Here is a 14,556-nt window from a genome sequence, read left to right on the forward strand (position 1 = left end):
GATTGGCCCTAATGGGGTGTCTCTCCCACTCTTTTTCTCCTTATTTCCCTCTCTCCCTACCCATCTCTCTCCCACATCTTGTCTGGATATATCTAAAAATAGACGGAGCAGGAAGGTGCTTATAGGATACAGGGGAGGGATAAGGGGGCAAAAGGAGCGGCATTGAAGTAATTAGCCAGAGACAAACAGCTGGGGAACACACGGTGTGTGTGTATGTGTTGGGGGTTGACTCCATGCAGCTGTGGGTTGTCTGTCAGAGTCTACGTCCCTCTCAGACTGTTACATAGCCCGAAAACACACACACACACACACACACACACACACACACACACACACACACACACACACACACACACACACACACACACACACAAATACACACACACACACACACACACACAAATACACACACACACACACACACACACACACACACACACACACACACACACACAGCAGGAAAGCGAATAATGGGTCCCTGACAGCCAGAGCCCTAAAGAATGAAAGAATGTGCAACATGAGGCAAAGGAACAGCTGTATAGGGAAGTGGGTTTAAAGTTTTGGCTTTTTTGGCGGGTATTGGGATACGGCCTGAATTGAAGGATAGAGAGAGAGAGAAAGAGAGAAAACAAAAATAGAGAGAGAGGGATGGGAAGGAAGATTGAGAGGGCGTGATGGGGAGTTTACGAACATTGTTTGACAGAGGTAAATACGACGAGAGGTAATTATATAAAAAGCAGTTTAATTCATTGATTCATTGATTCAGTCATTTCATTCGAGCTTCAAATGAGAATTTCCTGCCTCAGAAATAATAGCTCCACCTATGTCTCGATCAGCTGAAGTATTTGGACTTAGGTCATCAGGTTAACTAAAGCCGGATATCTTTGTCCCTGGTGTGTTAAGCCTTTTTAAAACTACCTGGAGAAAAGTAGTGGATAAAAAACAAACACTCGCTCAAGGGTACGCATACGCGCGAAGCACACAGGCATGTACACGACAGACCACAGTGCCCTGTGTGGGTGGGCTGGAAATAAAATAATGTCATCATCGTTAGGTGGGATACAAGCATGTGTTCATACTGTACCTGGAAATACTGATTCAAAGCCATACATTGTGTGCACACATAACACTCGCTAAGTCACGCAGTATGCACACACACATGAACACACATACACACACCTCTAACAATACTATCATGTGTCAGAGGAATACATCTGTTGACGCCTTTTCCGCAACACTTAGAGATTAGGACAATCTTGGCTAAGTGCATGCAGTTATGCAATACTCATCCCTTTGTCTTCACTTGGACAACAGATTTAGCAGTAGTTACGATTTTAGCTAGATGTACTAATATACTGTCCTATTACATCAGTTGTTCTGTTACAGTTACCCTTACAGTTACCCTGGCATAATGCCTATTTCCTTTTAGCTATTTTCCATTACTTCTTTGTGTGTCGGTGTCTGTGTTTTGCCTTGTCTCTTCCTCTCTTGGAGATAAGAGCAGTAGACAGCACCTGGATGTCTGTGGTTGACAGTGTAACTCTTAGACCCTTCAGAAAAAAACAAACCACACTAACTCTAAAACACACTAAGACAATATTACCAAGAAAGCAGCAGGAAATAACTTTTGAGCAGCTACAAAGGATTTTTAGACACAAATCATTATTATGCATGCACAAAATTACCTAACCCTAACTCCAAACCCTAAATCTAACCATATTAACAAAATGTCTCCACTTGTTCAAATTCTCCTCCTTATACTATCCTCGTGAGGACTTTGTGTACCCGCACGGATAGTTAAACAAACACACACACACAGTTTTGTACAGCTAACCTTGTGGGGACACACAATTTGGTCCCATTCAAAATCCTATTTTCCCTAACCCCTAACCCTAAACCTAACCCTAAACCTAACACACTGTACACCCTAACCCTAACCCTAACCTTAACCCAAAAACCTAACCTTAAACCTAGCCCTAAACAGAACCCTAGCTCCTAACCATAACCTTAAAACTAACCTTAGCTCCTAACCCTAAACCTAATTCTAACCCTAACACGAATTCTAACCTTGACCCTAAACCCCCTAGAAGTAGCATTTGACTTTGCGGGGGCCAACAAAATGTCCCCAGTTGGTCAAATTTTTGTTTGTTTACTATTCACACACACACACACACACACACACACACACACACACACACACACACACACACACACACACACACACAAAACACTTTGAGTAGGTCAATGCCGATCATCATTACATGTGCACGTTCAAGAGCCTTTGGTTTTGAGGCCTCCTCTTGTGAAATTCCCCTTACAGTGGTTCTACTGAAAGCTTGACTGTCACCGTAGTAGTAGATGTGACTTCATCAGAGCAAGTGTGTGGTGTGTGTGTGTGGTTGATTGGGAACAGGGGCGACATATTGACACACCTGCATACTGCCGGAAATGCACCCGGCAACTCACCGCACACACACACTGTAACACTATTCTGTCTCTCCAAACGTTAGTCTCTGATATACAGCATGACCATAGTCTCTAATTATGTCATTCAAACAATGGTCATACAGAACTAATTAACGTCCTAAGTCCTAAAAAAAAATTATGGGCCCTGATGGGCAGGGCTCATTTCAGTGTGGACAAAGAGGGTTAGGTACAACAACACACGTGCTTTTACCTCATTAGGACTCGAGGGACAGTGATTGTGTGTGTGTGTGTGTGTGTGTGTGTGTGTGTGTGTGTGTGGGTGGAGAGAGACAACTCTCTCTCACTCTTGTCTGTGCAAGAGATAAGTTACAGGCGGCGTAGGAGAAGTAGGAGGAAAAGTCTTTACTATCCATATCTGCTCCCACACACTTCCTTCACTTAGTGCCTCGTCCCGCTGCGATTAATAGGGAAGAAAGGGAGAGGAATTAGGGAACCTCCCTGTTATGTTACAAACCTTTGTGCCATTGACAGACATACACACGCACACACACACACGCACACAGGCATGCCTTACACACTGTACACATACAGGCACACACACAAGCTTGCACACCAACACTGCATGCACACACACACACACACACACACACACACACACACACACATCAGAATAATAGAGATAAATGTGTCAGGCAAGTAGATCTAATGTCTAAAAACAACATTTTCTACAACCCCCGATCTACCCCAAAGTCTCATGGAAGGTCACACTGTCTTTTTGATGTATCCAAGTATCCCTTCTCCCCTATAGACATAAACATAAACAAAGTTATAATCAAAATCCACAAGCTTAAATAGAGGCACTGACACACTTCTTTTTTAAATAGCCTCAAGGTGATTGAGTGTGTGTGTGTATGTGTGTGGGTGGGTGGGATGGTATAGAAAGTTTAGAGGAAAGACGAATACAAGAATAAAGAGAAGGCACATGTTTAGGGCTCAATTCTTCCCAGAAAGAGGAGCCTGGGTGGAATCAAGTACCCTTTACTTTAAATGTAGTCAACTGAAATACAAAAATTTTGCATGGAAAGGAAGAGTTGACAAAAAGCTGTCTCATCTGGGTTGCGTTCAGCAGGGCATAACGCAACAAAATGTTTAAAAAGGAAAATGAAACATTTGACATGGCAATGAAGAGTTGACAAAATCTGTCTCCTCTGGGTTGTGTTCAATACAGCATAACGTAGCAAAGCTTTAAAAAGGAAGAGGAAACATTTTAATTCAGGTTGGACAAGTTCAGATACTATCTCCATTTCACTGTTTCTCCTGTATTGTGCCTAAAAAATCGAACAAAATCAAATCAAATGTATTTGTCACATACACATGGTTAGCAGATGTTAATGCGAGTGTAGCGAAATGCTTGTGTTTCTAGTTCCGACAATGCAGTAATAACCAACGAGTAATCTAACTAACAATTCCAAAACTACAACCTTATACACACAAGTGTAAAGGGATAAAGAATATGTACATAAAGATATATGAATGAGTGATGGTACAGAGCGGCATAGGCAAGATGCAGTAGATGGTATCGAGTAAAGTATATACATATTAGATGAGTAATGTAGGGTATGTAAACAAAGTGGCATAGTTTAAAGTGGCTAGTGATACATGTATTACATAAAGATGCAGTAGATGATATAGAGTACAGTATATACGTATACATATGAGATGAATAATGTAGGGTATGTAAACATTATATTAAGTAGAATTGTTTAAAGTGGCTAGTTATATATTTTACATCAATTTCCATCAATTCCCATTATTAAAGTGGCTGGAGTTGAGTCAGTGTGTTGGCAGCAGCCACTCAATGTTAGTGGTGGCTGTTTAACAGTCTGATGGCCTTGAGATAGAAGCTGTTTTTCAGTCTCTCGGTCCCAGCTTTGATGCACCTGTACTGACCTCGCCTTCTGGATGATAGCGGGGTGAACAGGCAGTGGCTCGGGTGGTTGTTGTCCTTGATGATCTTTATGGCCTTCCTGTGACATCGGGTGGTGTAGGTGTCCTGGAGGGCAGGTAGTTTGCCCCCGGTGATGCGTTGTGCAGACCTCACTACCCTCTGGAGAGCCTTACGGTTGTGGGCGGAGCAGTTGCCGTACCAGGCGGTGATACAGCCCGACAGGATGCGATTGTGCATCTGTAGAAGTTTGTGAGTGCTTTTGGTGACAAGCCGAATTTCTTCAGCCTCCTGAGGTTGAAGAGGCGCTGCTGCGCCTTCTTCACGATGCTGTCTGTGTGGGTGGACCAATTCAGTTTGTCTGTGATGTGTACGCCGAGGAACTTAAAACTACCCTCTCCACTACTGTCCCATCGATGTGGATAGGGGGGTGTTCCCTCTGCTGTTTCCTGAAGTCCACAATCATCCTCTTAGTTTTGTTTGACGTTGAGTGTGAGGTTATTTTCCTGACACCACACTCCGAGGGCCCTCACCTCCTCCCTGTAGGCCGTCTCGTCGTTGTTGGTAATCAAACCTACCACTGTTGTGTCGTCTGCAAACTTGATGATTGAGTTGGAGGCGTGCGTGGCCACGCAGTCGTGGGAGTACAGGAGAGGGCTCAGAATGCACCCTTGTGGGGCCCCAGTGTTGAGGATCAGCGGGGAGGAGATGTTGTTGCCTACCCTCACCACCTGGGGGCAGCCCGTCAGGAAGTCCAGTACCCAGTTGCACAGGGCGGGGTCGAGACCCAGGGTCTCGAGCTTGATGACGAGCTTGGAGGGTACTATGGTGTTGAATGCCGAGCTGTAGTCGATGAACAGCATTCTCACATAGGTATTCCTCTTGTCCAGATGGGTTAGGGCAGTTTGCAGTGTGGTTGAGATTGCATCGTCTGTGGACCTATTTGGGCAGTAAGCAAATTGGAGTGGGTCTAGGGTGTCAGGTAGGGTTGAGGTGATATGGTCCTTGACTAGTCTCTCAAAGCATTTCATGATGACGGAAGTGAGTGCTACGGGGCGGTAGTCGTTTAGCTCAGTTACCTTAGCTTTCTTGGGAACAGGAACACTGGTGGCCCTCTTGAAGCATGTGGGAACAGCAGACTGGGATAAGGATTGATTGAATATGTCTGTAAACACACCAGCCAGCTGGTCTGCGCATGCTCTGAGGGTGTGGCTGGGGATGCCGTCTGGGCCTGCAGCCTTGCGAGGGTTAACACGTTTAAATGTTTTACTCACCTTGGCTGCAGTGAAGGAGAGTCCGCATGTTTTGGTTGCCGTGTCAGTGGCACTGTATTGTCCTCAAAGCGGGCAAAAAAGTTATTTAGTCTGCCTGGGAGAAAGACATCCTGGTCCGTGACTGGGCTGGTTTTCTTTTTGTAATCCGTGATTGACTGTAGACCCTGCCACATACCTCTTGTGTCTGAGCCGTTGAATTGCGAGATTCTACTTTGTCTCTATACTGACGCTTAGCTTGTTTGATTGCCTTGCGGAGGGAATAGCTACACTGTTTGTATTTGGTCATGTTTCCGGTCACCTTGCCCTGATTAAAAGCAGTGGTTCACTCTTTCAGTTTCACGTGAATGCTGCCATCAATCCACGGTTTATGGTTTGGGAATGTTTTAATCGTTGCTATGGGAACGACATCTTCAAGCATGTTCTAATGAACTCGCTCACCGAATCAGCGTATTCGTCAATGTTGTTGTTTGACGCAATACGAAACATATCCCAGTCCACGTGATGGAAGCAGTCTTGGAGCGTGGAATCAGATTGGTCGGACCAGCGTTGAACAGACCTCAGCTCGGGGGCTTCTTGTTTTAGCTTCTGTCTGTAGGCTTAACATGACACAGGCCCTACTTAGGTCAGGCATCATGGTAACCATTGGCACTGGCAATCTTTATTTGATTAGTTAAAGGACACCTGTCATAAGCCTTTCTCTCTTTGCATGTCCCTCTCTCACCCTGTACTTTTCTCTTTCTCACTGTTAAGTGTATGTAGGTCAATGTAACCACAGGGCTGAACTGGAGCTCTACAGGTGTCCTGGATCCACAGCTGTGAAGCACAGAGAAGCCTGTGGTTTTTACACAGAAAACACCCTGCTCCTGTATACGGACCTTATCACAGGCTGTGATATGGTCCGTGTAGCAAGATGTTGTCTGTGTATTATGCACAGTGCTCAGCCACAGTCCTGTTGCAGGGGAAATCTCATTACGACTTGGACACACATGCACACAGAGAGAACCAAATACTCATGGCTTACTGTATTGCGCAATGTTTTCTTTGTCCCACCTAGGAGTTTAGAAAACCGCGGAGGTGCAGCTTACGTATTTGACATTTACACGACACAGTAACATTCACAGCCCCGTCTTCAATATATGCCAGTTAGCAGACTATTCTATCCAAAGCGACTTACACTCATGCGTGCATACATGTTACATACGGGTGGTCCCAGGAATCAAACACACTATCCTGGTATTTCAAGCCCAGTGCTCGACCAACTGAGCTGCGGAGGACAACAGTCTCACCACTCCGTTTGACACTACATGCCCTTGCTATAGAGCTTTTACATCTTTCTCTCACCTCTAAATCGCATCAGATCCATTTCTGTGGGTATAACTAACAATATGCACTGAGTGTACAAAACATTAAGGACACCTGCTCTTTCCATGACAGACTGACCAGGTAAATCCAGGTGAAAGCTTGGATCCCTTATTGATGCCACTTGTTAAATCCACTTTAATCAGTGTAGATGAAAGGGGAGGAGACAGGTTTAAGAAGGATCTTTAAGCCTTGAGACGTGGATTGTGTATGTGTGCCATTCAGAGGGTGAACGGGCAAGACACAATATTTAAGTGCCTTTATATGGAGTATGGTAGTAGGTGCCAGGCGCACCGGTTTGTGTCAAGAACTGCAACGCTGCTGGGTTTGTCACACTCAACAGTTTCCCCGTGTGTATCAAGAATGGTCCACCACCCAGAGGACATCCAACCAACTTGACACAACTGTGGGAAGCATTGGAGTCAACATGGGCCAGCATCCCTGTGGAACGCTTTTGACACCTTGTAGCATCCATGACCTGATGAATTGAAGCTGTTCTGAGGGCTTAAGTGGAGGGGGCAACTCAATATTAGGAAGTTATCCTTAATGTTTTACAGGCTACTGTGCTTTTAGCCGCATCAATAAAGTGTTACTGTTTCACTATCTCACAATCAGAGACCAACTTCTCTGCCCTTTGGCCTCTGACTCATGATTTCTAACATCGCTTTACAGTTCTAAGGTCAACTTATATGGATTGCAGCATCAACGGTGCTTAATTCTCTTGAATTCATATGAAAAGTCAGTTAAAGCTGTAACACATAGGGTATATCTCGCTTCGGCCTTCGCATCCTAAATTTGACGAAAAAAAGACAATATGATAAGTGAGCGGATCATTTTGCCACAGCTCTTCCACCTTATTTTACAGTCCCAGGTATTTATTAAGAAATGACATGGTAAACGTAGCATTTTACAATAACAACCAATTAACTAGAAAGAGAGACTACTTAATACTGGATTTCCCATCAAGTTGACACAACATGTAGCCAACAGTTAAATCTCGGTGAGGCTTAAATCTCCATCTCTTTACTCTTGCTCAATCACCATCCTGATTGATTTATTTTGTATACGTTTAATTAACCTTGTATAAGTGAAAAGTGATATGACATTTTCCCAGATGCCTATTGTATGTCGCAATCTGTTTGCAGCAAAATGCTACTGTGTGACAGTGCAGTGTGCTTCGTCCAGGGGATAATCTATGGCCCCACATTTGTGGTGGTGGGTCTACCTCTCAACATGGCTGCTCTGTGGCTACTCCTCTTTGGAATCCGTCGATGGACTGAGTCCACAGTGTACCTCAACAGTCTGATCATCAACGACAGCCTGCTCATCTTCTCTCTGCCCTTCAAGAAGTACACCTATGAACACATCATGTGGCTGCGCTGGTCTACTTCCTGGCCAAATAACCGCACGGAGGAGCCGGGCATCATCGACCCCCTCAGAGACTTTGTCCACATCAGTACCTGCGTGAGCAGCGTCAACTGTCTGATGGATGGGGTTTGCTACTATCTCATCCTAAAGGAGCTGACTGCCAGGCAGGAGAGGAGGAGGCTGTCCACTACAGGAAACATAGTGGGGAGGCCCGGGGAAATGAACCAGCTACAGCCGATGGGCAACGTCTAGGCCAATGACCTTTTGCAGAAACCCAAAGAAACAGGCTCAGACATCCAAGTCCATGGATTCAGATAAGGCTTTCTAGACAGATCTTACTTATCACTTCTTAGGGTGTGCAGAGTGAAGAGCAGGGTGGAGACTCATCCCTTAAAGATGGATGGCTATCACCTCTGACAAACAGGAAACTCAGATCCCCACAGCAGAGGAGACAAGTCTCACGATAGACTCTGAATTAATGAATGAAGACGGAAGAAATATGTTTTCAAATGAGTCATCCAACCTTCAGGTTTATGTTTCATTGTATTCTTATTTTCTTTTATTAAATGTAATGTTAAGGGGTGGATCAGCTTTAATATTGTGGATTGATTGTTGCTTCCATCAATGTAATTGTCTGTATTATTTCCAATCCCCCATATATGTTTGGGGTAAATATATATATCCATAAACAGTTGTGGCCAAAAGTTGAGAGAATGACACAAATATAAATGTTCACAAAGGTTGCTGCTTCAGTGTCTTTAGATATTTTTGTTAGATGTTACTATGGAATACTGAAGTATAATTACAAGCATTTTGTAAGTGTCAAAGGCTTTTATTGACAATTACATGAAGTTGATGCAAAGAGTCAATTTTTGTAGTGTTGTGCCTTCTTTTTCAAGACCTCTGCAATCCACCCTGGCATGCTGTCAATTAACTTCTGGGCCACATCCTGACTGATGGCAGCCCATTCTTGCATAATCAATGCTTGGAGTTTGTCAGAATTTGTGGGTTTTTGTTTGTCCACCCGCCTCTTGAGGATTAACCACAAGTTCTCAATGGGATTAAGGTCTGAGGAGTTTCCTGGCCATGGACCCAAAATATCAATGTTTTGTTCCGCGAGCCACTTAGTTATCACTTTTGCCTTATGGCAAGGTGCTTCATCATGCTGGAAAAGGCATTGTTCATCACCAAACTGTTCCTGGATGGTTGGGAGAAGTTGCTCTCGGAGGATGTGTTGGTACCAATCTTTATTCATGGCTGTGTTCTTAGGCAAAATTGTGAGTGAGCCCACTCCCTTGGCTGAGAAGCAACCCCACACATGAATGGTCTCAGGATGCTTCACTGTTGGCAAGACACAGGACTGATGGTAGCGCTCACCTTGTCTTCTCCGGACAAGTTTTTTTCCAGATGCCCCAAACAATCGGAAAGGGGATTCATCAGAGAAAATGACTTTACCCCAGTCCTCAGCAGTCCAATCCCTGTACCTTTTGCAGAATATCAGTCTGTTCCTGATGTTTTTCCTGGAGAGAAGTGACTTCTTTGCTGCCCTTCTTGACACCAGGCCATCCTCCAAAAGTCTTCGCCTCACTGTGCGTGCTCACACCTGCCTTCTGCCATTCCTGAGCAAGCTCTGTACTGGTGGTGCCCCGATCCCGCAACTGAATCAACTTTAGGAGACGGTCCTGGCGCTTGCTGGTCTTTCTTGGGCGCCCTGAAGCCTTCTTCACAACAATTGAACCGCTCTCCTTGAAGTTCTTGATGATCCTATAAATGGTTGATTTAGGTGCAATCTTACTGGCAGCAATATCCTTGCCTGTGAAGTCATTTTTGTACAAAGCAATGAGGACAGCACGTGTTTCCTTGCAGGTAACCATGTTTGACAGAGGAAGAACAATGATTCCAAGCACCACCCTACTTTTGAAGCTTCCAGTCTGTTATAGTAAAAATTACTTGTCTTAAGATCACCACTTTATTTTAAGAACGTGAAATGCCAGAATAATAGTAGAGAGAATGATTTATTTCAGATTTTCTGTCTTTAATCACATTCCCAACGGGTCAGTAGTTTACATACACTCAATTAGCATTTGGGAGCATTGCCTTTAAATTGTTTAACTTGGGTCAAATGTTTTGGCTTGCCTTCCACAAGCTTCCCACAATAAGTTGGGTGAATTTTGGCCCATTCCTCCTGACAGAGCTGGTGTAACTGAGTCAGGTTTGTAGGCCTCTTTGCTCGCACACTCTTTTTCAGTTCTGCCCACAAATTTTCTATGGGATTGAGGTCAGGCCTTTGTGATGGCCACTCCAATACCTTGACTTTGTTGTCCTTAAGCCATTTTGCCACAACTTAGGAAGTATGCTTGGGGTCATTGTCCATTTGGAAGACCCATTTGCGATCAAGCTTTAACTTTCTGACTGATGTCTCTAGATGTTGCTTCAATATATCCACATAATTTTCCTCCCTCATGAGACCATGTATTTTGTAAAGTGCACCCGATCGATCCTCCTGCAGCAAAGTACACCCACAACATGATGCTGCTTCCTCTGTGCTTCACGGTTGGGATGGTGTTCTTTGGCTTGCAAGCCTCCCCTTTTTCCTCCAAACATAATGATGGTCATTAGGGCCAAACAGTTCTATTTTTGTTTCATCAGACCAGAGGACATTTCTCCCTAAAGTACGATCTTTGATCTTTGGAAATTACTCCCAAGGATGAACCAGACTTGTGGAGGTCTGCAATTTTGGCTGATTTATTTTGATTTTCCCATGATGTCACTGAAAGAGGCACTGAGTTTGAAGGTAGGCCTTGAAATACATCCACAGGTAGACCTCCAATTGACTCAAATGATGTCAATTAGCCTAATAGAAGCACCTAAAGCCATGACATAATTTTCTGGAATTTTCCAAGCTGTTTAAAGGCACAGTCAACTTAGTGTATGTAAACTTCTGACCTACTGGAATTGTGATACAGTGAATTATAAGTGAAATAATATGTCTGTTAACAATTGTTGGAAAAATTACTTGTGTCATACACAAAGTAGATATCCTAACCAGCTTGCCAAAACTATAGTTTGTTAACAAAACATTTGTGGAGTGTTTGAAAAACGAGTTTTAATGACTCCAACCTAAGTGTATGTAAACTTCCGACTTCAACTGTACATACATACATACATACATACATACATACATACATACATACATACATACTGTGGCTTGTGAAAGTATTCACCCCCTTGGCCATTTTTCCTATTCTGTTGCCTTACAACCTCGAATTAAAATTGATTTTTTTGGGGGGGTTGTATAATTTGATTTACACAACATGCATACCACTTTGAAGATGCTAAATATTTTTTATTGTGAAACAAACAAGAAATAAGACAAAAAAACGGAAAACTTGAGCGTGCCTAACTATTCACCAAAATCAATACTTTGTAGAGCCACCTTTTGAAGAAATTACAGCTGCAAGTCTCTTGGGGTATGTCTCTATAAGCTTGGCACATCTAGCCCCTTTTCACCAATTTGGACTATTTTGTAGAATGTCCAAATAAAAATAAATTTAAATTACATGTTGTAATGCAAAAAAAAATAGAAAAAATGCCAAGGGGGTGAATACTTTCGCAAGCCATCAAATACACACTTTTTCCAGAATATACCTTTATTATTCCCCTCAAACCCCACCATCCCTCCCCCAATTGGAGCAAACTAACAAACAAGAACACTCAGGCTTCAGCTCATGCGTATTATACACATTTTACAGACACAATCTAATTTACAATAGCTATATTTTGTCCGTTTTTAGTCCTTCCTCTATTTCTGATGTCCATCCAGTTTGATTTCTATTTGTGTTATTTCACAAAATTTCTGAACCTATATATACATATATTTCACAGACCCTGTATGTTTTACATTGGTTATCTTGTTGTTATTAGTCTCACCCTTCAGCTCCATTCAACCACGCCCATCTATCTCTTAAAACCATCCATTTTAGATTTCTATTTGCCAAATATTTTTCAACTGTGCTGTGACGCTTCACAAAAGTATTGAACCTTTCTATTCTCATAGCTTCTACAGATTGTAAATTAAAGATAAACATTTTTGCTAAAATAATAATGATATTATTGATTGATTGACCTTGAATTTCCAAATCACCCAGTATTGCTATCTGCAGCGTTAGTTCTCGGTAAATGTTGCAATTCTTCAGCCATTCCTGGACCTGTGACCAAAAACGACATATGGACAGTACCAAAATAAGACAGACAGACAGACACGCTAAGCTCACACACCAGAACCTGAATATCCAAGGCTTACTGTATTGCTCTATCTTTTGTTCTGCCTAGAGCTTTAGAAAACCACAACAGGTGTATTTTTTTATTTGGATCCCCATCAGCTTTTGCAGAACCTTTTTTAAAAGGTTATTTTGCTGTTTGGAGATGGAAGGGAGTTCCATGCGATCATGGCTCTGTATAAAATTGCATGGCCATGTATTCATTTTGGACTTGGGGACTGTGAAGAGACCCCTGGTGGCATGTCTTGTGGGGCATGTATGGGTGTCTGAGCTGAATGTTATTTGATTATGCAGACAATCTATTTTGTCAATACTTCTCAGAAAAACAATGAGAAGCAGTTATTATCTCATCAACCAGGAAAGACTGGCATGCATTTTGTTGATGTTAGTTCTGAATGTGCAGTTAGGGTTAGGGTAAGGCATGCTGCACTGTTTTGAGCCAGCTGCATTTTTGCTAGATCTTTTTTTGCCATATTACTGGACAGTAATCAATATGGGACAAGACCAGAGCCTGAACAATAAGAACAGTTGATTTTTGTGTAAAAAACACAAAACATATTTCTATAACAGACATACATACCCCTTGCCATCTTCACAACAACTCTCTCAATATGACTTGCCCATGATAATTGACCATTCAATATTAAACCTAGGAGTGGAGCTTCCTCAACTTGCTTACTTAGAAGCCCTTTCCCAACAATGCAGAGTTAAAAAGTAAGAAAAATGTACAGGAAAAAAATGATGTAGTAACACAATAAAATAATAACGAGACTATATACAATGGGTTCTGGTACTGAGTCAATGTGCAGGGGTATGAGGTAGTTGAGGTAATTGAGGAAATACAGTGAATTCAGAAAGTATTCAGACCCCTTTCCTTTTTCAACATTTTGTGACGTTACAGCCTTATTCTAAAATTGATTAAATTATTTTTTTTCCTCATCAATCTACACACAGTACCCCATAATGAGGAAATGAAAACATGTTTAGATTTTTTTTTAAACATTTCTAAAAATACAAAAACCAAAATACCTTATTTACGTAAGTATTCAGATTTCTTGCTATGAGACTCAAAATTGAGCTCAGGTGCATCCTCTTTCCATGGATCATTCTTGAGATGTTTTTACAACTTGGTGTCCACCTGTGGTAAATTCAATTGTTTGGACATGATTTGGAAAGGTCCCACAATTGACAGTGCATGTTAGAGTAAAAACCAAGCCATGAGGTAAAAGGAATTATCCGTAGAAAAATAGGATAACCTAAATAGGATAACCTACCAGAAGGACAACCATCTCTGCAGCACTCAACCAATCAGTGGCCAGACAGAAGCAACTCATTAGTAAAAGGCACGTGACAGAGCGATTGGAGTTTGCCAAAAGGCACATAAAGACTCTTAGACCATGAGAAACAAGATTCTCTGGTCTGATGATACCAAGACTGAACTCTTTGGCCTGAATGCCAAGCGTCACATCTGAAGGAAACCTGACACCATCCCTACAGTGAAGCATGGTGGTGGTAGCATCATGCTGTGGGAATGTTTTTCAGCGGCAGGGACTCGGAGACTAGTCAGGATTGAGGGAAAGATGAATGGAGCAATGTACAGAGAGATCCTTGATGACAACCTGCTCCAGAGCGCTCAGGACCTGAGACTGGGGCAAAGGTTTACCTTCCAACTGGACACAGACCCTAAGCACACAGCCAATACAATGCAGGAGTGGCTTGGGGACATGTCTCTGAATGTCCAAACATCTCTGGAGAGACCTGAAAACAGCTGTGCAGAGAAGAATGGGAGAAACTCACCAAATACAGGTGTGCCAAGCTTGTATGCCCAAAAAGACTCAAGGCTGTAATTACTGCCTAATGTGCTTCAACAAAGTATTAAGTAAAGGGTCTGAATAATTATGTA

The sequence above is a fragment of the Oncorhynchus mykiss genome, chromosome 17, assembly GCF_057628025.1.
Source record: "Oncorhynchus mykiss isolate SJ-2025 chromosome 17, ASM5762802v1, whole genome shotgun sequence".
Classification (NCBI taxonomy): domain Eukaryota; kingdom Metazoa; phylum Chordata; class Actinopteri; order Salmoniformes; family Salmonidae; genus Oncorhynchus; species Oncorhynchus mykiss.